This window comes from Castor canadensis, chromosome 9, assembly GCF_047511655.1.
Source record: "Castor canadensis chromosome 9, mCasCan1.hap1v2, whole genome shotgun sequence".
In the NCBI taxonomy this organism is placed as follows: Eukaryota; Metazoa; Chordata; class Mammalia; order Rodentia; family Castoridae; genus Castor; species Castor canadensis.
In genome coordinates, this window is record NC_133394.1 from 43740944 (window position 1) to 43763333 (window position 22390).

The 22390-nt window shown below is 36.8% G+C and overlaps 1 long non-coding RNA gene across 1 annotated transcript in view; it reads left to right on the top strand.

The window, feature by feature from the left end:
- LOC141410865 (uncharacterized) overlaps nucleotides 1–21893 on the top strand; it is a 242136-nt gene extending 220243 nt beyond the window's left edge. Inside the window, exon 5 of the long non-coding RNA XR_012435653.1 lies at nucleotides 17283–21893. This is a non-coding gene — a long non-coding RNA (uncharacterized lncRNA). The remainder of the gene's footprint in view (nucleotides 1–17282) is intronic.
- Nucleotides 21894–22390: the final 497 nt, after the last annotated feature.

Genomic DNA, 22390 nt, shown 5'->3' on the forward strand with positions numbered 1-22390 from the left:
AGGTTCTGCAACTTTGTCTCCCAAAAGCTCATTTTACAAAAGGACTTAAGGGGACAAAGGTTATCTATTTCTTTTTTAGTGGTCTCCAAACAGTGGGGAAGAAAAAGATATTTCTGTAATATTTGCCTAGGAAATAATTAAAAGGAAATAAGGCATTTCTTTAGGCTAGCTGAGAATCATAAGATGTCAGATAAAAAGCTTATGGTAGACAAAATGGTAATAAGGTTGTTGCAAGCATGGACTGTGTTACTGTTTGAGAATGGGTATCACGTAACGGGTTAGTTACATAGGTAGCATACTCTTGGTGACTGCCATTGTCAGTTGGTTATAATGATGAGAAAAGGTATTGGAGGTAGAGTGAGGGTGGTTATATATGGTCTTTTTCTGAGTTTAGAGGGCATAAATCTTAGAACTTTAAATAGATCTATAATTAACCCAAAGGTTATTCCATAGCCTGAAATGGAAATTAAATACCTTTGATTTGTAAATACATCCAAGCACATATGTGTACATCTATATGTACATATGTAGATGAATACATACACATGCACACATGCATCCATACATAGTTTATATAGAGACATGTCGAGATGAAAACAAGCTATTGTCTGGGCAGGGGGCCATAAGATAAAACCATGCATGTACAAGGCGGAGAATGCAAATAGAGGTTATTAAAGCTAAGCTATTAGCTAATACTTATTGTGGTAGACAGGGAAGCTTTGTGGCCTGAAAGAAAGAATGGTACTCATTTTAAAATTTCATGCCAATAATAAAGAAATGTTTTCTGTGCATTAAGATCTCTAACATATATTTCAGTTCCAGGAGGAGGTCACAATCTAAGGGGAAATTGCTGTTCCTCCAGTTGTATTTTCATATCACCCCAAATACTTGTGAGAACCAGTGAGTGTCCACAATTTGCTGTGTTCCTGATAAGTGCACCTGGCACAGGAGCATGGGCTAATCCTCTGGCAGCTTTGTGTGAAGTACTTAGGAAGCCTGGTGTGTCCTTGCTCCAGTCTCACCACGCATTGACTAGTCGGTCCTAGTCACTAGCTATTGGCCCTTTATTGTGCAGGGGTGAATTTCTTGCACAAAATGAGTTGTAGAGAAGACTGAGCCAGACACAAAGTGATTCCGTGGACTCCTATTCAAGGCCTGATCTGTAGATCTTCAAAAATGTTGTCCTCAGCCTTACAAACATGCAGCTGAGGAGGTCATTTCAAATAGATAGTACTCGATTGTATCAAAGTGTACTAAAAATAAGTAATACTATCATTAGAAAAAAATATTCTCAAGTAAGAGCCTGTTGAGTAAGAGAGGAAAATGAGAAGAAAACGTCTTGGTTTGAATCTCAGTTTTTTACTTACTATCTGTGTGAATTCAGGCTAGCTACTTAACCTCTCTGTGCCTTAGCTTTCTTATGCTGAAAATATATCTATCAGAGTGAGTTGTTGTGGAATTAGTTTAAGTTAATGCAGATCTTGCACACAGATAGACTGTCACTTAGGTAAATATCCACCAACTAAACTTTCTAAGTAACCAAACAAGGACACAAAATGCCATCTAAACCCATGAAAAAAATTCAAATGTTATATTTATTCTTCATTAATAGTTGGGCTAGCAGTATTCAGGTCTATTATTACTTTTTCTCAAGAATGTAAACAATGTTCTGATAAAGTTTAGAAAAAAAGTTATTTAAAATATAAATGTTCAAAGCTTTGAAAGTGCTGTCACAAAAGGAAGAGTTGATCATTGTTTTAAAGTGTTAACATTTTATTCAGTAATTTCATGGACAAGGAATCAAATGGGCACATCCTTTGATCTGTTTCTCTCTGTGCCCACATAAGACAGTCACCATGTAGGGTGCTCAGGAATCCTTGGATTGACTTCATAGAGTCTCAGTTTGCAGAACTGTGGGGCTGCCCAATAGGACACATGGGATCTGGGAGTGCACATATGTGAGAGTGGTGAAGGTGCCGGGAGGGGTGCTCTGGGCAAGACAGGAGCAAGTGACTGCACCTTTTCCACCTGAGAGAAGGTCAGCATGGGGACTGAGAGGAGCAGGCAGGTCTGAGATTCAGGGCCACTTGTCCTTTCCTATCGCCGTTTTCTCATCTGTGAAGCGGTGATTGGTGATTGTGATAGCACTCACCCACGGGGCTGGTGGGAGGACTAAAGGCGGTAAGGAATGTACAGTACTTCACTTACCACCTGGCTCACAAGTAAGCCCGTAGCACAGGTGGGCTGGGGAGTACTTCCTTGGCTGCTTGCTGAAGTGTAGACATTCCTCCAACTGACCCGTTCCTCCTTAAATAAAGGGAAAATGCTCACTGAGTAGAATTAGAAGAGCAGTACCAGGAGTCCTAGCTCTTGAATGTGTGAAATTTGACGTTGTTGTTGTCTAGAAACCTTTTGACCCATAAGAAGAAACTGTGATAAATGACATATTAACACCTATAAGTTCACCTGTATTAGGCTGGTTAGATAAGACACTCAGTTATATTCAAATTTTAGATAAGCAATGAATAATTTTTAGTACAAGAATATTCCACGTTTCATGGGACATACTTATGATAAAACTTATTCCTTCTGGTCTGAAATGAAAATATAATTGTGTGCCCTGTATTTTCATTGTTAAATCTAAAAATCTTAACCTTTATGTATCACTAGATCTGATGTTTAGCTTTGTAATTTTTATGATAGATATTTTTCTCATAATTGGTAATTTAGCAAGTTTTTCTGTTGCAATAATGCTACATTGTGTATAAAATCTTAAAATAATTCAGAACTTAGGCAATAAGAAAAATTTATGAGACACAGTTGGAAAGGAGCATTAGGTATGTCGCAAGTTCAATTCATACGTAATAATACTGTGCTTTCTCATTTGAGGTGAATTTAATGCTAATCTGATTATGATAGTATAACAGCCAGTCATGGAAATAATTTGAAATAAATAAGAATCAAGGGGAAACATGAATTATTGGTACACATGAAAGTTTGGGCAGATTAATAAATAGCACAAACTGAACACAGTATGAATTTTCTAAGTGTCACAATTGAACTGTTTTCTCTGCTAATATTATTTATACACTTCTCTCTGGGGTGTATTTATAATACACTTATGAAGACTTCTGTGTTTAAAAATATCTATTATTCTAGTCAAATAATACCTGAAACTTGCTCTAAACACAAGAAAATCTCAAGGCCAAAACAGTGAAGTCATTGAATTAGGTCGCTTAAGGATCATCGTTCTTTTGAAACTAGTATATTATAAGCTGATGTTTTAAAAATATGATACACGTGCATGCAGCATACATATATATAAACATATATGTCCTTGTTTTTATTTATAAAATATCTTTATGATTTCGCTGCTCTAAACAAAATCCAGTAGCAATGTGATTCCTATTCCATTGAAAACTGGATGAATCAGAAGTCCTACTTCTACATGGTTAAATTCTGGGTTTATTTGAAACAAATGTTTTGAGTCTTAAAAAAACCTGTTGAGCACAGATGGGCAATTAGATGTTTAAGAATTAAGATTTGTTGTAGAAGTATAACTAATAATTCTAGGAATTACAGTTATTTTAGGTGGTATATTAATGCAAGAATTCTGGTGTAACTGAGAGAAAAAAAATCATATGATGGCATTTTTTAGTTTATTGAATTTTTTTGGCCTTAAAGGACATTAAAAGAATTGTGTTTTTAAAATTTGCCATTTTAAAATTTCAAACTATGATAAAAAACATCTGAATTCTTAATACTTTCCTGTATTAAACTCTAGGAAAAGGTAATGAGCAGAATTCAAAATAAATTTCAGTATTGTGTTTTTATATCCTATTAATATTATGTATTTTTTATAGAGGAAATCGTTCAGTATTTTTATGCTTTGATACAATCATAATTCAATTCTCCATAAATTTATGTGTAGCCTCCATTGTAAATGGTTTCTATAAAGTTTACATTTTCATGGCCTTGGTGAATTTTTTTATAACAAACTAAGGAAAATGTAGAAGTTCAAAATTATTCACATTTTTTAAAAGTCAACTTCTATGTTAGAATGTCATTTAAATATCAGAAAACTTAAAACAGCTGTGGTTAAAAATGCAAATGTAGCCAGGCGTCAATAGTTTACACTTATAATTGTAGCTAACTGGGAGCCTGAAATCAGGAGGATTTCAGTTTGAGGCCAGCCCATCTCAACAAAACAAGCTGGGTGTGTTGCATGCATCTGTCATTCCAGCTGCACAGGAGACTGTGGTAGGACCATCATGGTCTTGAGGTCTACCCTGGGGAAAAATGTGAGATCCTGCTAGAAAAAGAACTAAAGCAAAAATTGCTGGGGTGTGGCTCAAGTGTAAAGTGCCTGCTTAGCAAGCATGAGGCCCTGAGTTCAAACTCCAGTTCTGCCAAAAAAGAAAAAGAAAAGAAAAGAAACCCAGAATACCATTATAGATGGCTAATTAGCTAATAGCCTCCTTTTAACATAAGCAGATGACTGGCATTGTCATGGATTTCTTATTCCAGATTGCATAAAAACAGATGATTCAGAGAGATGGGGAAGATGATGGGCTAGGACCTAATTAACATGCAGAGAGATCTAGATGACCCTGAAGTCAGAATTTCTGCAAGCCTTTAGCATGCTTTGCTTTCCATCCTATAAAGTAGTTACATCTTATAAGCTTATTGTGCTGTAACTAATGGTTGTAGAGGCAAAAAGATCACTGATTTCAGTCAAATGGCCTATGTTTATCTGGGAGTAAAGAAATTGGATTATAGGAAAACTATACCCAGGCCTTAAAGCTTCCTCCTTATGTAAAATTTCCAGCATGTAAGTTTTACAGTCTGTTTTGTTTGCTGCAATATCTGCTGTAACCATAAACTGGGCCTGCAACAAGGTTGGTACCTGATCAATATTTGCTGAATGAAAAAATGGTGACTTGGTTGTACCAGATTGAAGGTGAGGAGAGTTCCACTTCTTTAGGAAATCCCTAGGACTGGCAGCAGTGAGCACAAGGGAGTCTTGAGGTCTGTCATCTCTGGCCTTGGAGCCAGAGGGGCTTTCCCTCCAAGTCTCTGGGCTAGCCTGCTACTTTCCCAAGATTCTTATCTGGTGCTTGAGTTGATGATAGACAGTCATACTCTCTGTGAAACTCTTTTCAGTTTATAAAGCACAAACTCTGGATCTGTACTAGGATCTAGTTCTTCAAAGTTAAGGTCTCTGCTTTCCTTTTGTGAATTGTCAATATCTTTAACTTTTTAAAATTAGGAGAAAGTCTCAGAAATACTAAATGAGGAAAATGATATTCTTTGACCTCAGAACTAGCTCAAAAAAATGATTTTGTTGTGTTGAAGGCATTGCCTGGTGATTTCAAATGAAATGACATCAAAATATCACAACATAAAAACTAAAGCATTTGTTTAGAGAACATACATTAAACACTAATATTAAGTCGTCCATATTCCAGAATCTCTCAGTGTAGTGGTGTGACAGACATATGCAGAAAAGACTAACACATAGACAAGTAGGTGGTAAGACCTCATTAACTATGGGCAGGTAATTAGCTATGCTTGGAGAGTCAGAGACAGCTACCCAGAGGGTGTGGTGATTGAACACACTATTGAAGAGAAGTCGAAATACGCCATATTGGGTTGCAGTGTTTTGGGAGGATTGAGTGTAAAGGAGCATTGCAAGCAGGAATAATTACAGGTTCCAAAGCAGGAAGCTGGAGATTATAGAGTTCATTTGGGAAACTGTACATTTGCAACGTGACTGGAATACACACTATGTAAAAGAGAGTGATAAGCAGGAAAATTGAAATTGGCACTTAAAAGGCCTTTTACGTGAGAGCTGTGGTACACGCCTATAATCTTAGCTACTTCAGAGACCAAGTCCAGACGAATAGAGGTTCCAGGCCAGTCCAGGCACGGAGTTTGCAAGACCTCATGTCAACCAATAGCTGGTTGCATTAGTGGAGCATTCTGCCATCCCAAGATACACAGGTGGTTGACAGAGGAAAGATCAATGGTTCTAGGTCAGCTGGATACAAAAAGTTCACAAGACCCCATTTAAACAGAAAAAAACGTGGGCTTGTTGTACGCTTGTCATCCCAGCAACTGCAGAGATTAAAATAGGAGGACCTTGGTCCAGGCTGGCCTGGGCAAAAAGTGAGACCCCATCTCCAAAATAATCAGAGCATAAAGGGCTGGAAGTGTGGCTCAAGTGATAAAGAAACCCCAGTACTTCCAAAATAAAAAATAAAATAAAATAAAATAAAATGCATTTGATGCTCTGAAAGAGGGAAGTGATGGGGAACCTTGACTCATTTTGAGGATTAAAATGACATAATATATGCAATTTAGATCCAGAGTCTGGAAGTTTTGTCCAAATATAGGATAGGGAGAGTGGCTAGGAACAAAATTTGGAGATTTTATTCTCTCTCTATTTTTTTTTAATTTTATTATTCATTTATTTATTTATTATTTTATTATTCATATGTGCATACAAGGCTGGGGTCATTTCTCCCCCCTGCCCCCACCCCCTCCCTTACCACCCACTCCGCCCCCTCCCTCTCCCCCCCACCCCCTCAATACCCAGCAGAAACTATTTTGCCCTTATTTCTAATTTTGTTGAAGAGAGAGTATAAGTAATAATAGGAAGGAACAAGGGTTTTTGCTGGTTGAGATAAGGATAGCTATACAGGGAGTTGACTCACATCAAAGAAATTCAACAATTCCCAGCTTAGCTGCCAATAGGAAGTAACGCTAGTGGTAATAATAAATAAAATCCAAATGCCAGCACTTTAGACTTTAATATGCAGAATTTCACTAATCTCTGCATCAATCCTGTGCCTCACTAATATTACTATACCCATTGAACAGATGAACAAACTTTGGTGTGGGGAAGTTAATGAACTTGCCCTAGGCTGCCAGGGCCTAGGCACAAGTTCACACAATGTGATTCCAGAGCCTGAACTTCTGTGGGCATACAAGGACCCCATAAAGTCAAAATCCTCCAATTTATTGTGGTTATCTTGCTTGCTGCACAGGGACCTTAAGCCCTCCCCGAAATCTCACTTGGTTATTTCTGGCCATCCCAGAGACTGTCTCATGTGAAACACAGAACTATCTTCTCCTGTTTTTCTGTGCTGAGCCCCCATCTGTAGGTCACAGATAAGCTCAGGCTTGTCTATATCCCAGTTTAGGGTGTTGGTGGAATAACCATCCTATTATTATACACCAGCTCCTTGTGGACCTTGTTAGGCTTTGAAAATGTCCTGTTACATTTCTGAATATACTTAGTTATACTCAGATGCAATTTTTAGTTCATAGATTTAACATAGAATTAAATAATTCTCTTTCTGCCTTCCTTCCCCAGCCTTCCTGTCTTCCCACCATTATAGGGAAAGAGCAAAAGGGGGGTTACTAGTTAGAATCATAGAAGGTATTAAAGAGCATTCTAGAACATTTTCACTAACTTATAAATGCAAATCTTAGAAAAAGTAATGAGAACAAGTTGTCTGTTGTTTTATCTCAGACAAGTAGCAGAAAAAAGTCCCAAATTCCTACCATACTTCAGATATCAGGAATTGCGTTATTTCTGGAAGAAAAGCCTTTACAGATCCCCCCATACCAGGTCAGTACTATGAGGTTTAGATCTTTTTTTTACCTATATAGAACCAATCTGCCTGCAATTACTTATTCAAGTCATTTATGACTCAATGCATATCTCTTTTGATAAATGGAAAAATCTTAGACACAACTATAGTGTCAGTCCTGAGAATAAGGTCTTACTTCTGGAAGGCTCTCAATAAATATTTATTCCATACAAGGAAGAATGAATGATCAGGCAAAGAAATTGGGGTTGTATCTGGCCTTCACGGACTCTAGGAATGAATGGGAACAGTGCTGTCTGTTAAAGCATCTCAGCAAAAGGGGTTCTGCTTTGAATGATATGGGCTCCATCAACATGTGATTGTGTATAATAGTAGAATGTCACTTGATTCATTAGGCATTTGTTGCCATTATAGCTAACCTGAAACATGGCTTAAATTAGTGCTTAAGACTTTATTCATTTTCTGGGATTGGTAGCAACAGCAGGGAGAGGGTGTGTTTTATGTGGAAGGGAGCCTGTACTCATGTACTTCATGCCTAATTGTTTCTAAAAAACAATTTCAATGATGCTGCACCAATTGCTTCCTTGTGAATGATTTGTAGAAAGAAGGCTTGTACCTTATCCTTAGTGGTAACTCCAAATAGCTTTCTAATACTCAGACTCTCACAGTTCTCAGAGAGCACAGTTTTGGCCCAATCTGAAGATCCTTTAAATAACTGCATATGGTTTGAATATAATTTCTGGCATATTTGATAATTCATACCTCTGCTCTGAATTACCAATAGCCTCATTTGGCGGAACTGTAGTTGGTAGAGAGTTCTTGAGCAGAACCCTCAAGAATCCTTAGGAACTATGAATTACATCTAAAAGATTTTGAAATTCCCTGTTCTTTTTTGTGATGCAGAGCAAGTCTTCTTGACTTGAATAAATACACAGCCTAGAAAACAATCTAGACACCTCATTTATGTCTAACTTCTGGATTACTTAAATATGAGTAGATATGGTTTCTACCCTCATGGTTATTAAAATCTGTATATTTCACCCTGAAATGTAGGTGAACATTCTGTCATTTTTCTCTTATGTTCTTTGGTAGCTCTCTAGCTCTCTATTGTCCTGGTGTGACTACTGATATTTAAGAAGTCATGAGACACTTAGCACAGTTGGCAGAAGACCTGAAATAACATTATGGACACTTAGAGCAGGACCTCCAGGACTCAATTGTCTAAGGTTTCCTGAAAGGTCAAAATGAAATGTAGAGATCATCAAAGGGTATCTTTGCTTGGATGTCATCAAGCATGATACAATTCGTTGTGCACAAGAAGCATCTTTCAAGTTCATTCCACTTTATTGTGCTTCACACACACACACACACACACACACACACACACACACAACCTATTTCACAATAGGACAATACAAAGAGCATTCGACCTTCCACGAGAAGTTTCTGGAAAGGGTGAGAGGAAGAAAGAGAAACTAAAAATTAATTCATTTGGTTTCTTGTTTATTCTTAGTCTAGTGAGTGCTTTTATGCTTACCCTAATTCTGTCATCATGTTTTCTATATGAGGAAAGGAATTGTGGACATTATTACTTAACTTTGATTCTACCTTGGGTCAAAACAATATTCTCTTTCATGCCTCCCTTCTGACAGACAAAGCAGAAAATGAAGTTTGTTGTCCAGCGAATGTAACCACTGGCCTAGTAAAGTGATGGCACAACTAGGATTTTCCAGAGTTACTGGAAGGGAAATAGGGCTGACAAGTAAGCCAATACTGGAACCAGTAGCTCCAGAGTTAGAACAACCTGTAACTCATTTGTGTTGGATCAAGAGAGGGCGTGATGTTGATTTTGTTTGTAAAAGAAGTTGCCTTTGCCTCTGCTGGGACTGTTCCAAGGGCAGAGATAGAATGAAAGCACTAAAAGGAAGTGACAGGACTGCCTACAGCCTGAGCTGGCACACCTTCAAAACATTTCAGAGGATAGTGTTCCAAAGAATATTGCAGTGTAGCTCTAATAAGTTCCATATAAATAGACTTAGTGGTCCTCTATAGGAGGTGAAATCAGTTAGAGGAATAGAAAATGAACAGAAACAGAAATACCACCAACAAAAACCTCTTGTCAATAAGCTACTGCATGACACAACCAAACGACAGAATAAGCCAGAGAACTCCTCCAAACATGAGAAACTATTGCTGAAAGGACTCAGAAGGGCTGACAGATGGCTCTTTGGTCTCCACTGGACACCTAGTTGATTAGTGTAGTGGCCAAGTTGATCCTTAAAAGGCTATTAATTGATAGCTACTTTTTAATTTTATTGAAGGAAGTTTCCTTTTCTGTAGCTCATGGGTCCTAATTATGTCAGTTGGAGCTACAGGGCCAGCTCCATGGACTAGCACTTCACATCTTAAAACCTGTCACCATGTATTGTCTTAGTCTTCATTTTACCAAGATAAACAGTCCCACTTTCTTCCCTCTTTCCCTATAATACATGGTGTTCAACGTGGTATTTTTGCCTCTGAAAATGTGGCTTCTAGAAAGTGAACAGATGTGGTTTAACAATGTACAACATTTTACATTATGTGGGGGGAGGGTACCATGTTTTTACTATGTGAACTGAGTTATCATTACTTTAAAAGATCCATTGTCATATGTTTGGATAAAGTTGAGCTTAAAATGTGAGACTCTGGTAGAGGGAGGAATCCCTGTTCTTGCTCCTTTATTGATAATCTTCATATTTGCAGAGAGTGGTGCTATGCAGTGGATCTTCTGTGGTGATGGGAATGTTTGCTATTTGTACTGTCCAGAAGGGTGGAATAGCCACATGTGAATAATAAGCCCTTGAAATGTGGCTGGTTGATAAAGACATTAACTTTAATTAAAATAGCCACATGTCCTAGTGGCTACCATATTGAATAGCCCTGGTTTGAAGAGTCATTACTCATTCAACATCCCAATCTAGGTACTTAAGACAAACCTATCTCCATCATCTTTTATTTTTTATTAGTTTGTTTATTGAATGAAGGCCTATTCAGTACCTATAAGTGTTGAGCTTAAATCCAAATAACTTTCATAGCTTTCTCCCCATATAAACTGTCTCTAAAATAATAGACACATATGCTTTTAAAATGATGGTTTTGAACCATATCCGGGCCATTACAGACATTTATGCCTGTTAAGTCTTATTTTTCTCATTTCATTGAGGAAATGTTGAATTTTGATTATTAAACAAATTAAGCAATAAACAACATTTAACAATTTTTAATTGACACATATTTGTACATATTGTTGGGTACCTAGAGGTAATTTGATACATGTAATACAATTAATATTTTCATCTCCTCAAACATTTATCTCCTTTCTGTGTTGGGGGGCTTGAGACTCTTCTAGCTGCTGTGAAATATATCATAAATTGTTGTAGACTATAATTTCCCTCCTGTTCTATTGGATACCAGAGGTAATTCCTCCTAATTTAATCTAACTATATTTTGCTACCAATTATCTAACCTGTCCCTATTCCCTTCTCCTTCCACCCTTTCTAATTGCTAGTGACCACTATTCTACTCCCTTCTCATATGAGATTGACTTTATTTTTGCTTCTCCAAAAGAATAGGAACATGCGGTATTTGTCTTAAAGTGAATGGCTTTTTTCACTTAATAGTTCCATCCTTATTGCCAGAAATAACTTAATTTTGTTCCTTTTTATGACTGAACTAATACCTCACATTTTCCTTTATCCACCCATCCTTTGATAGACATCTTGCTTGATATCATATCTTGGCTATGGTAAATAGTGCTGCAATAATCCTGGGAATGCATGTATTTCTTTGATATAGTTTTTATTTCCTTTGGATACACACTCAGTAGTGAGATTGCTGGATCATCTGATAGTTTTATGTTTTAGATTTTTGAGGACATCCATACTGGTCTCCATTTATTGAAGGGATTGTCTTTTCTCCAATTTTTGTTCTTGGTAACTTTATTGAAAATCAGTTGACTGTTAAGCATGTAGATTAATTTTGGTATTCACTATTGTCTTCCACTGTATTATGTGTTGGTTTTCATGCCAGTACTGTTCTGGCTCTTTTTCTTAGCCTTGTAGAATATTTTGAAGTCAAGTGTTGTGATACCTCTAACTTTCTTCTTTTTGCTCAGAATTGATTTAGCTATTCCAGGTCTTCTGTTTGAATATTATGATTGTTTTTCTTATTTCTGAGAAGATAATCATTGGTATTTTGATGGGATTTTATATTGAATCCATAGATCACTTTGAGCAGCTATGGATAGTTAATAACATTAATTCTTGCAATTCATGAACATGGGGCTATCATTCCATTGGCCACAGCCTATCATATGATCAACTTCAAAATCACTATGAAAGGGTGTGGATATTGGGAAATATGAAGCAGTGGAGATCATTGCTGAAGTTTTTTTGTCACTGTAGAGGCAAAACAAGATGGAGGTCTCATGAGAAGGGAGGCTTGGGTAGAAAGAAGGGTACAATGAATGGATGACTCTTGGAGAAGTTAACTATGGAGATAGAAAGCATCAGGTGGAGGGAGTCTATCACTTATGGCTTCTTTTTCATCTTTGAAGATGGGCCATGTCATCTTCTGAACACAAAGGGAGTAAAGGTTTGAAGGGATTTTAAAGTGAGTCATAACATTAAGAATGCTAGTAAAAAGAATGGAAGATGATCAGAGATGTGTAAAAAATATTTGCCACAAAACAATGAAAGTTTTTTATTTTTTTAAAGATTTTTAAACCACAAAGTGTGATTGTATCCATCTAAAGGCTATTTTGATAGGTTTCCAGCTGGGCTTAATGATTTGATTATAGAAATGGAGAAGGTATAAGGTTAAGTGGATTCAAGGTTTGAATTTTATGAGATAGGTGAGAATCATTGAAGTCTTGTTAGGGTATGGAACAAAACCTGGGAGGCAGAGGCTAGATATTAAATATAATAAGGGTTTTTATTCTTGTTGTGTTTTTTGGTGATGGCAGTGTTTCTGGTAAATTCAAAATGCAAGTATTCTGGGACAAAGCGAATTGGAAAGAGCAGCTTATGGTCAGAGAGGGCTATAGAGCTGGTGCTTCCAGAGATGAAGCAGTTATGGGTCATTGCAGAGTGGGTTTACCGAAGTGAGGTATGGGGGAAGGTCATTGATGAGCACTGTTAACTTCCCGCTTGGTGGAGAAGTTAAGAGAAAAATGGGCTTTGGTGAGTCTTTTGTCTCTGTTTTTTGTAAATATGAAACTCCTTTCATAAACAGTTGTTATTTCTCTCCTTTTGGGGGTTTTCCCTTTTATCAGAATTTTGCAAATCCTGTTGATGACTGGAATTCCTTCCAAGTCACCATAAGACCTCCTCACCTTCTGCCAACACTTGGCAGCTCCTCCCTCTGCCCCTTTCCTCTGTGCTGAGGTGCTCTGCTCCAGCATTTACATATGTCCTTTTGAAATTTGAGCTTATTTGAAAACTGCCTTGTAACATGATTGATTTGTCTAAATGTCTTTTCACTTTCTTCTACACATGGGCCATTCTTGGGGCCATATTACCTCCTAAGGTCTTTGTTCCTGGGCTGCTACCTACTTTTTTTCTGAACTTAAAAAAAAAAAAAAAAAAAGGAAAAGAAAAGAAAAAAAATGCTTACAAATTTTAGAGTAGATATTTAACCACGACAGTCTTCTTTTTTATGAGTTTAAAAAAGCACATAAGTTTTTTTTGCTAAGGTTTGTCAAAAAGGATGAACTTTGGAATTAAGTAGGTCTACATTTAATACTAGCTTTAGCACTTATTACCTGAGCGTATGTGAGTAAGACATCTTTTGAATCAGAATTCCCATTTACCAAGTGAACAGAGAGGTGAAACTTAACTTTGGTTCTTATGAAAAGAACCTGTAATAATGCATTTCTTCCATGGAAAGCACAAAATAGGCACTCAGGAAATGCTCATTCCTGATCCTATCCAGTTCTGATTGTTTGTTTGTTGTTAGAGTTATGTCCAGAAGTAAAGCATTTTCTTTTAAGTTAATTAATTGATTTTTTTATTGTTGTGCTTGGTGGAGGTCATTGCAGCATTTACAAAAGTTCTTACAATATATCAAATATATCATACTTGAATTCACCCCTCCACCATTCTCCTTTTCCCTCCTTTCCCCATTCCTGGAATAGTTTCAACAGGTATCATTTTTCCATTTTCACACACATGTACATGTATTCATGCTCCCATACCTTTTCCCCACCTCCTCCCCCCTCCTGCTGATACCAACCCCCTAGGCAGGAGCTGTTCTCCTGTTCTCTGATATTTATAAATTTAAAAAAAAAGAAAAATGACATTTTTGATTGTTTGATTGCTTAAGCTATACAGGGAGTTGCCTTGTGACATTTCCATATATGTATGTATACAACCTGAATTGGCTCATCTCCTCCATTGATAAAGCCTTTTCTATTCTGAGGTGAACTTGTCAAGAAGGACAAAATAGAAACAAAATCATAAACTTTTAATGTAGTAATAAATATGAAGATAAGAGCAAAATATTAATTTTTATTCTTACATTGATACTTGGAAATATTGCAAGCATTACTACTCCACCAGGAAAGATACACAGAATGATAAGAAAGGCTTGGGAAGACCAACCAGTTAATTGATTTCTGAGACATTGCCACAGGTTGTGAAAATTTCTGTAGTAGGAAGTCATGGCTCATGCCTGTAATCCCACTTGCTCAGGAGGCAGAGATCAGGAGGATCATGGTTTGAGGCCAACCCAGGCGATAAGTTAGTGAGACTCCATCTCCACAAACAATTTGGACATATGATGATCCACATATGTGATCCCAGCTACGCAGGAGGCATCGGCAGGAGGATTGTTGTCAGTGGCCGGCACTGCACAAAAACACAAGACCTTAACTGAAATATAAACTAAAAGCAAAAAAGGGTTGGAGGTATAGTTCAAATGGTAGAGAGCCTGCCTAACAAGCATAAAGTCCTGAGTTCAAACCAGGTACAGGTACCACAAAAAAAGGAAGAAAAAAAAGAAAAAACTTAAGAAAATTTCTGTACTTATTAAAGTTTAGAGTCTGTATATTGAAAACTACTATTAAATCAAGTATATTATTATCCAGAGGCTGTATCACCCATTTAATATCAGAAATTAGATTATAACACGTAATAAAGAGCAAAGTTCTAGGAGGTGATGGGATGTTAGAGAAATAAATTTTTGGTGAGGAGAGAGGTAGAGGAAAAGTCTGATGCATTTGGTTTGTGTAAGTAGAGAGAAAAATCTCGGAGTACTGATGCTATTGTCTATACTCTTATTAGAATTTCATGAAGTCTTAGCGTTTTTGGTAGTATACAAAATTTTGAAGAGAGAGAAATGAGGTACAGTTTGTCAAAATATCAGTTGTCTTGACCCTGCTCCTGGGTAGACAAACTTTACCTCGACTGACTCTAACGTCTCATTTTTCTCTCTTTCATGTCTAAGTGTCTATGGAGTTATTGATTATGCCTTAAATGGAAGATAGATAAAACCTTATTATAATAGAGGTTTCTGCTAATCTTCATGAAAATAGGATATGCCATGATAGATCTTTACACAATAAAACTGTGTCTTTAGACAGGACTTTTAGACAATCTTGATTTAGAAAGGAAAAAGGGTAAAACTGTCATGGATTTAGGGCCAAAGTGCCTGAGTCTTGAACACCTCATTGGCTTACTTTGGTGAGGTCATATCCTAACCTGTAAGTTCCTCTTATGTGGAAGAAGGTGAAGATACTGCCTTTCAGGACTGTTGTCTAGGTTTTATCATATGGGTTTGGGGGCAAGGGTAGGAGTTGAGGCAATAGTACTATTGACTCAGACCAGACTTTACTTCCTCAAAATGCCTCATAATGAACCTTTTTGATATCTCCAAAATGATTATCTTTCATTCAGTTGCAGGGATATACTGACAATCTTCAAAGAATATCTATTAGCTTGGTTGATACAAGTTTATAGGAAAGAAATCCAGTAATAGTTGTCACTGTTCATCTTATTTGTTGTCTTCCTGCATAGCTGTCTGAGCTTTCATAGTTTAAAATCTAGATGTGGATTTCCAATTAAGGCAATATTTTAATTGAAATTTAAAAATAATATGAAGCAACAATGGTAAGCTGAATAATCATTCTGTGGGAGAGTTATTATTAATTTAGAAAGGACAATGAGAACTAAGAAAGCTTTTGAAATGAGCCTTGAAAAACTAGGAGAGTTTGGATAGGAAGGTTCCAGGGACACACTTGCCTGCATAGCAAGCCTGGAAGCGAGGGCCAGAGTGAGGGGGCCTGTGTAAGAGAGAGAAGTGGGGAAAGTTGCTGGAGATTTGATGTGAACATTGGGATGCTATCCTCCCAGAATGAATTCTGTAGAAAGATGAGGATAAGAATGTCGATGGGTACATGCAGACAAAAAGAACTAGTATATTTTCTAGAGAAGATTAATTCCATGAAGGAAATAATTGTTAGATTTCTTTAAACCTCAGGTGTATGGAGAGGAGAAAGTCAGGTTTCAATCTAAGTTTGAAGGGAAAAACATGCCATATTTGTCTGCAGTTGCTGTTTTTCTTACTTGAAAATTGATTTCTTCTAAACAAAATGTGTTCAAGAAATATCCCAGGCAAGTGCAGTTTTCATGGAATCATATACGTTCCTAACTGTGCCAAGTTAAGTGAAGTATTTGAACAGCATGCAATGTGTGTTTTTTTTTTTTTGTAGTCCCTTTTTCAGTTTATTGGCTAGTGTATATCTGCTTGAGTAAATTAATGTTCCTGTTTTCAGAGACTTCTTACTTGGTAGGAACAATAAATTTATTTTCAAGTCTGGGCTGACCTTTAAAACCTGTCAACTAGAAAGGTAAATGGTGGCTCATCACTGTGCAATTTATCCTAACAAGCACCCAGAAACAGGGAAGTTATCCTTTTCCTGTTTTTCACTGTGACACCCACTGATCGACACCTGGCACTGTATAATCCGAATGTGTTGTAGATTACACCCGATGAAAGGTCCTGTGCTGTCAGCCCAGCCTGTGCTTTGCTATGTCAACCTGTTGGCAAATTATAGCTGTTACTCCTGCCAGATTAGTCAGCTGAGATGAGAACATTAATCTGAGAAGAGGCATGGTTTGTGTTGTAAGAAAAAAAATCAGAGAGGTGGCGTGATTGTCTAAGAGGTACACTTATGTGTGAAATTTGATAGCCACTGTTGTGAAGCTCAGAGTGAAGAGAATGATGGGAGAGACATTTTTCCTTATGTTAAAATCTAAGAACTACTTCTTAGCTTAAAGCAAAGACAAACTGAAGCCAACACTGGAGTCTTCTTAAAGGTCACAGTCGTCTTCTCAAGTTTACAGAAGGGAATTTCCCTCTTCAAACAGTAATAGTTCATCTTTATTTTGATAGAGGCCCATTTTCTGTATACAGATTTAATTCAATTAAATATTTATACTCATTTATGATAATTTATATGAAAAGGGCAACCATGATTAGTATATAAGACATTACCTATAAAGCTACAATAACACGATAGGGTGAGAAACTGCAGGGAACCATGTTCTGCTTTTCCAATTTTTAGTTCTGTTGGTGTTGGGTTAAATATTTGAATGTCTATTCGAGTTTGTTTTTTTTTTTTTTTTACAGGAAATAATTTACTGGATTGGACCCCAAAGCAAAAGAAACAAAAGCAAGAATTGACAAATGGGATTACATTACATTACAGCAAACGAGTGCAAAAACAGCCTGAAGAGCAGGAGAAAATAATTACCAACTTTTCATCTGACCCTCTATTTGAGTTTTGAATTTGACTCTGCCCAGTTTTTTAGTTAAAGAAAGAATATTTTGCTGAAGGAGTAGTCAAGTGTTTGCCTTTTTAGCAGGTTCAGGCCAACAACATTAATGTTTTATAACACTGCTAGTTAAAAAAAAATGGGAGCGGCAAAGTGAATTGAATGACCAAATGAATGGAAAGAGATTTCCAAATACTCTGTTGTTAAAACATTTGTTATTTTAAACCAGCCTTATTCATTTAAAAAAATTAATTTAATATTTGTGTTTTACAGGTCAAATATGTCTGTTATATAAGATGAGTATCATAAAAGCTTTCTTTAACACACTAATTAATTAGAGTCAGTGAGAATTACAGCACGATCAAAAGAGAAATCAGTGTCATACATGTATTATCAGGTTAGGAATGCAGAAATAAACTTACACATGGATGAAAAAGTGGCAAATCTGTCCATATCCAGAGGGTAGTCCATTGCCACAACTTGCATTTCTAGGAGCAGGAATTATTTGTGTTGCTGTTAGTGTTCTACAAATTTTTTGTAAGTCAATGTCTATCTGCACAGCTCTACAATGGGCTCCTCAAACATTCATGAGTGTTAGATTCTCTCAGTGTGTTAAAATGATATCTTGTCATCTGTTCTGCCCCACTGAAAATTTTACACAATTTTTTTGTTTATCCTAGCTACAGAGTTTGAAAACATATCTTAACAATTAATTTTCAAAGTGAAAGAAATCAAGCAATCATAATGATTGTAATTAGTTAAAGGCTGGATGAACATTCAGTTGTCCCTTACTCAACTTTGTCCCTTCATTGTTGCATCTAGAGCTATCTCTCTCCCCCTTGTATCTTCTACCTCCAGCAATCCAAAAGAAAACAAAGTAATCTCTGATGTGAAACCAGGTGCTAACAGTGAGATCAAATGAAACGGCAAAAGTGTTAATGATAATAAATGATAAAAAGTTCCTGCAAATAAATCAGAAAAAAGTCAGAGAAAAGTCAAATAGAAAGATGGATGGAAAGGATCTGCATTCATTTATTCTTCTATTTCATAAACATTTGTGGAGTAAGCATCATGCTACAATGCTATGATCAAAGATAAAAGACAAGTTTTGACCTTGGGGATTCTAGACTTGCAGAGAAGAGAGATAAATCAGCCTATAGTAACAAAATACTATAAAACATTCTGAAACTTTTTCTTGACTATGATGAAAATCACTTTTTTCCCAGCATCAAATAGTATGGAATCTTGTTTTCTTTTTGGTGTTTGATCTTATAGTGAAAGATTTAGGGCAACACAATTATTTTAATTAATGACTTAATGAATGATAAAGGCAAAAATAACTATGGTAATGGAATGTATGATTTCAAATATGATGTTCAATTTGTAAATGAAATTACATCTATTTCTACAACTTTTTAGTATCATAGCTCTCTTTATTAGAATAGAAAAATCTGTGCTTACTCTGATCTTGGAAATTAAGGATTAGGATGAGGTTTTGTTTATTAATTTCTAGTTCTTACCTTAAAATCTGGCACCTATTATTTGTATCTCTAACCAACTACCAGTTAAACACTATTGTTTGCCTACCTTCTTCCTTGCTTAAAGTGTCTTAATTATGGGGATCACCCTGTCCATTCAAAGAAAGTATGCCCAATTGTGTGATGTAATCCCATACCTTTTTCCTAGTGGCTGGTAGCTTGATGGTTGTGTTGTCTGTTTCTGTACCATGAGGTGTAGGGGAAAGAATGATGAAGACTTCTGGGAAAAAATATCTACCCAGATTTAAAGAGGCAGGAGAGGAGACCCTCTTCTTTTCTTCTGGAATACTGTTGTGTGAGTTTGTGTTGTGGAAGCCATATTGTGATCTGGAGCAGGAAGAGTCAAGTGTTGTCTCTGTTGAGCTTATTGTTATTAAGGATAAATAACTCCTGTTATTTAAGCCATTTTTAAAAAAAATGCACAGCTGAAAGTAGTTTATCTAAATTTGATATAACCTTTTAGATAATTATGATTTAAAAAAATTAGCACCTAAATACTTGTTTGATAGTTACTACATTACATCAAGATTCTAAGTCCTGGTTTCTGGGGTAACTTGTTCTATTTTAACTGGAAAGAATGATATTCTACCTTGAACTTCTATGACCATAATATGAATATGCAATTCAAATAAAAAAGACATAAAGCTTACAGGCCACAATGCTTGTGTGCCATATTTGTTTTTTTCCTCTGAAATCAAGTGGGTGATTCAACATTTTATTACAATATTTACTGACTTTCTTTGCACAGGGTCTATAGTGAGAGCAGGTAACATAAAGGATAGAGGTGACTTCGTGTTCATTGGATGTCATTGTTCTATGGTGCTTTCCATATATTAATTCACTTAATCCTCACAATAGCGCTGTGTGGGTGGTACTAACATATTACACTGAAGAGAAAACTGAGGCACAGAAATGTCAAACAATTTGGTCAGGGTCAAACAGCTGAAAGGGTTAAAGTTAGAATTTGAACACAAGCTCCAGAGTTCATACTTTATCCAGTTCACTTTTCTGCCTTTCCCAAGTTCTTGACTCTTAAATTCCCTTTCACTGATCCCTATATACCTGTGTTGTCTGTCTGTCATTGATATCTTTGCCGAAATTTTTCCCGCAAGTCATCCAATTTTTAAAAATTAGCTTTCTCCTTTATGTTACCTGGTTTAAACTCTACCTGCCCCAGTCTCCCTAACAATTCATTTCCCCAACAATTCATTTCCCCAGATCTTTTCCCACTTCCTACAATGTTATGCACATTTTCCTTGAACTTTAATGTACGAGTTTTCTTTCATGGACACATTAACCACTTAACTGGATGGTAAGTTTAAGACAGAATGGTGTGTCCTATCTCAGCATAATGGAACCCTCAGGTGGTGCTCTTATCTCTCCCAAGGCAGCTGAGCAATGCCACAGAACAGCAGCCTCTGCTCAGGCCACAACCATGCCTGTTCAGGGACAGCAGGAGGACAGGGTCTGGTCCTTGGCTGCCTCTGGCTCTGGCTGTTTGAGGCTTAGCTGTTCTAGACCAGGCCGGATGCCCTGATGGCTTAGGAAATGGATCTACTAACACACCTGTAATCCATTCATGGCCCACATCAATTGCAAAGTTCTGGCATAGATAATGGGAAACTATCCAAGTTTACAGAGTGGTATTTGAAGGAGATTAATCTGACAGTAGTATGTATGTGGAGAGAGTCTGGGGCAGGAAAATAAAAAGTGATTACCAGAGTCCAGGTGTGAAGTAAAGAATACCTCCAATGGCGTGTCATAGTAACAACAAAAAGAAACTCAGTCAAGAGACACAAAGCTTGATGGGAAATAGGGAGAAGAAAATGATATCCTAGCATTGAAACTGGATCCCTGAGGGAAATGATAGGTCCACTCATGGGTCAAGGAAGAAAAAAACCAGAGGGAGAGCTGGTTCCTGTGAAGAAAGATAGTAAGTGAGGCTTACACATAAGTTCAAGGTGATAGCAAGTGAAAATGGAAGTTAAAGACATATGGATGAAGTTTAGTGGAGGGTTCAGGACTGTAACTCAGTTTGAATTACCAAGGTGAAACAACAGTTAAAAATCATCAGAATAGATGAAGTTTCTGAGTAAGAGTGCCTGAGAGTAATTGTTTTCAGATTATGTTTACTAGGCCCAGCAGCATGGGCATCCCTTGGGAACTTGTTAGAAATATAAATTATCAGGCCTTCCTTCAGACCTACTAATCTAGAAGTTTTGGAGTTAGGGCCCAGCAATCTGTGATTTTCCTGGGTGTTTTACAGTGCCCTGCCTCTGGGTTATGTTCATATTCTGAGTGTGAGTCCAGTTAATAGAGTTGATCAAGGAGACCAACAAACAGCAGAGGATGGAAGGTAAAATATAAGTGGAATAATGAAAACAATGACAAATGAGACTCAAGAAGTCAGGGGACAATGAAGAATGAGCAACTAACCAAAAAAGTCAAAAGAGTAGTTGGTTGTTGGCATTATGGGATGGAGGAGAGTCATTAGCCTATTATGTATGGGCACTCAATTTTATGGAGATTAAAGGAGAAGTGGTAAGTGAAAAACCAGATGCATTGTGGTAAACCACTTTTTTGCACTAATACAGATATTAAATAGAATAACAGCAGAAAGAGACGCATATTTAAAGGGACTATTTTTTTCTCCTGTATTTAAGGTTGCCTGAGCACGTGTGTGAGCAGAAGGGAAGGGGCCAGCAGGGAGGCGTGGAATACTTGTTTGAGCTCCTGCTTTGTTCGCTGTCTACAATCTGGATTTACCAAGTTTCATTTGTACAAATCCATCTCTCTATGTTTCTATTTGTGATGCATTTGTTACTTACTACGATGCCTATTCCTCGATGTTGTGAGAGCACTGTGCAGATGCCGAATTCTCCAGGATAAGAATCACTCAGGGGTCAAAATAGCTAACGGGAGCATATTCCTAGGACCATTTGATGTATTTAACATCTGTAGTAACATTTGCTGGGAAGGCTGCTGTCCTGGGCACTTTCTGCCTTAGAAAATATGGATGTACCCTTCAAGATTGATACCTAACTGAGCTAGCTTAAACCCTAGTTTTTAATTTTCATTATTCTTTTAAGGGTAAGGTAGTTCAGAAGACATTTTAAAAATTCATTGAAATGATAGTCTTTTGTATCCTTTCATATTTCTATGGAAGCAGTCTAATGTGTTTACATATATACTTCTTTATTATGCTCAGCTTTAGCATTATATTTCTTTCAAAAGTTTTTTTTGAAATGGAAACACAGGGGGCGTGAGGTAATATTTTGTTTAGGTTCCAATATTTTGTTCTTTATAATCTGTTAATGCTATTATGTTTATATAACCTTATGTTCTTTGAAAGTTATTTTCAGTAATTTAATTTAGTTCTCAGATGTGTGATCCTTGGTGAGTTAGCCAGCATCTTTGTACATCA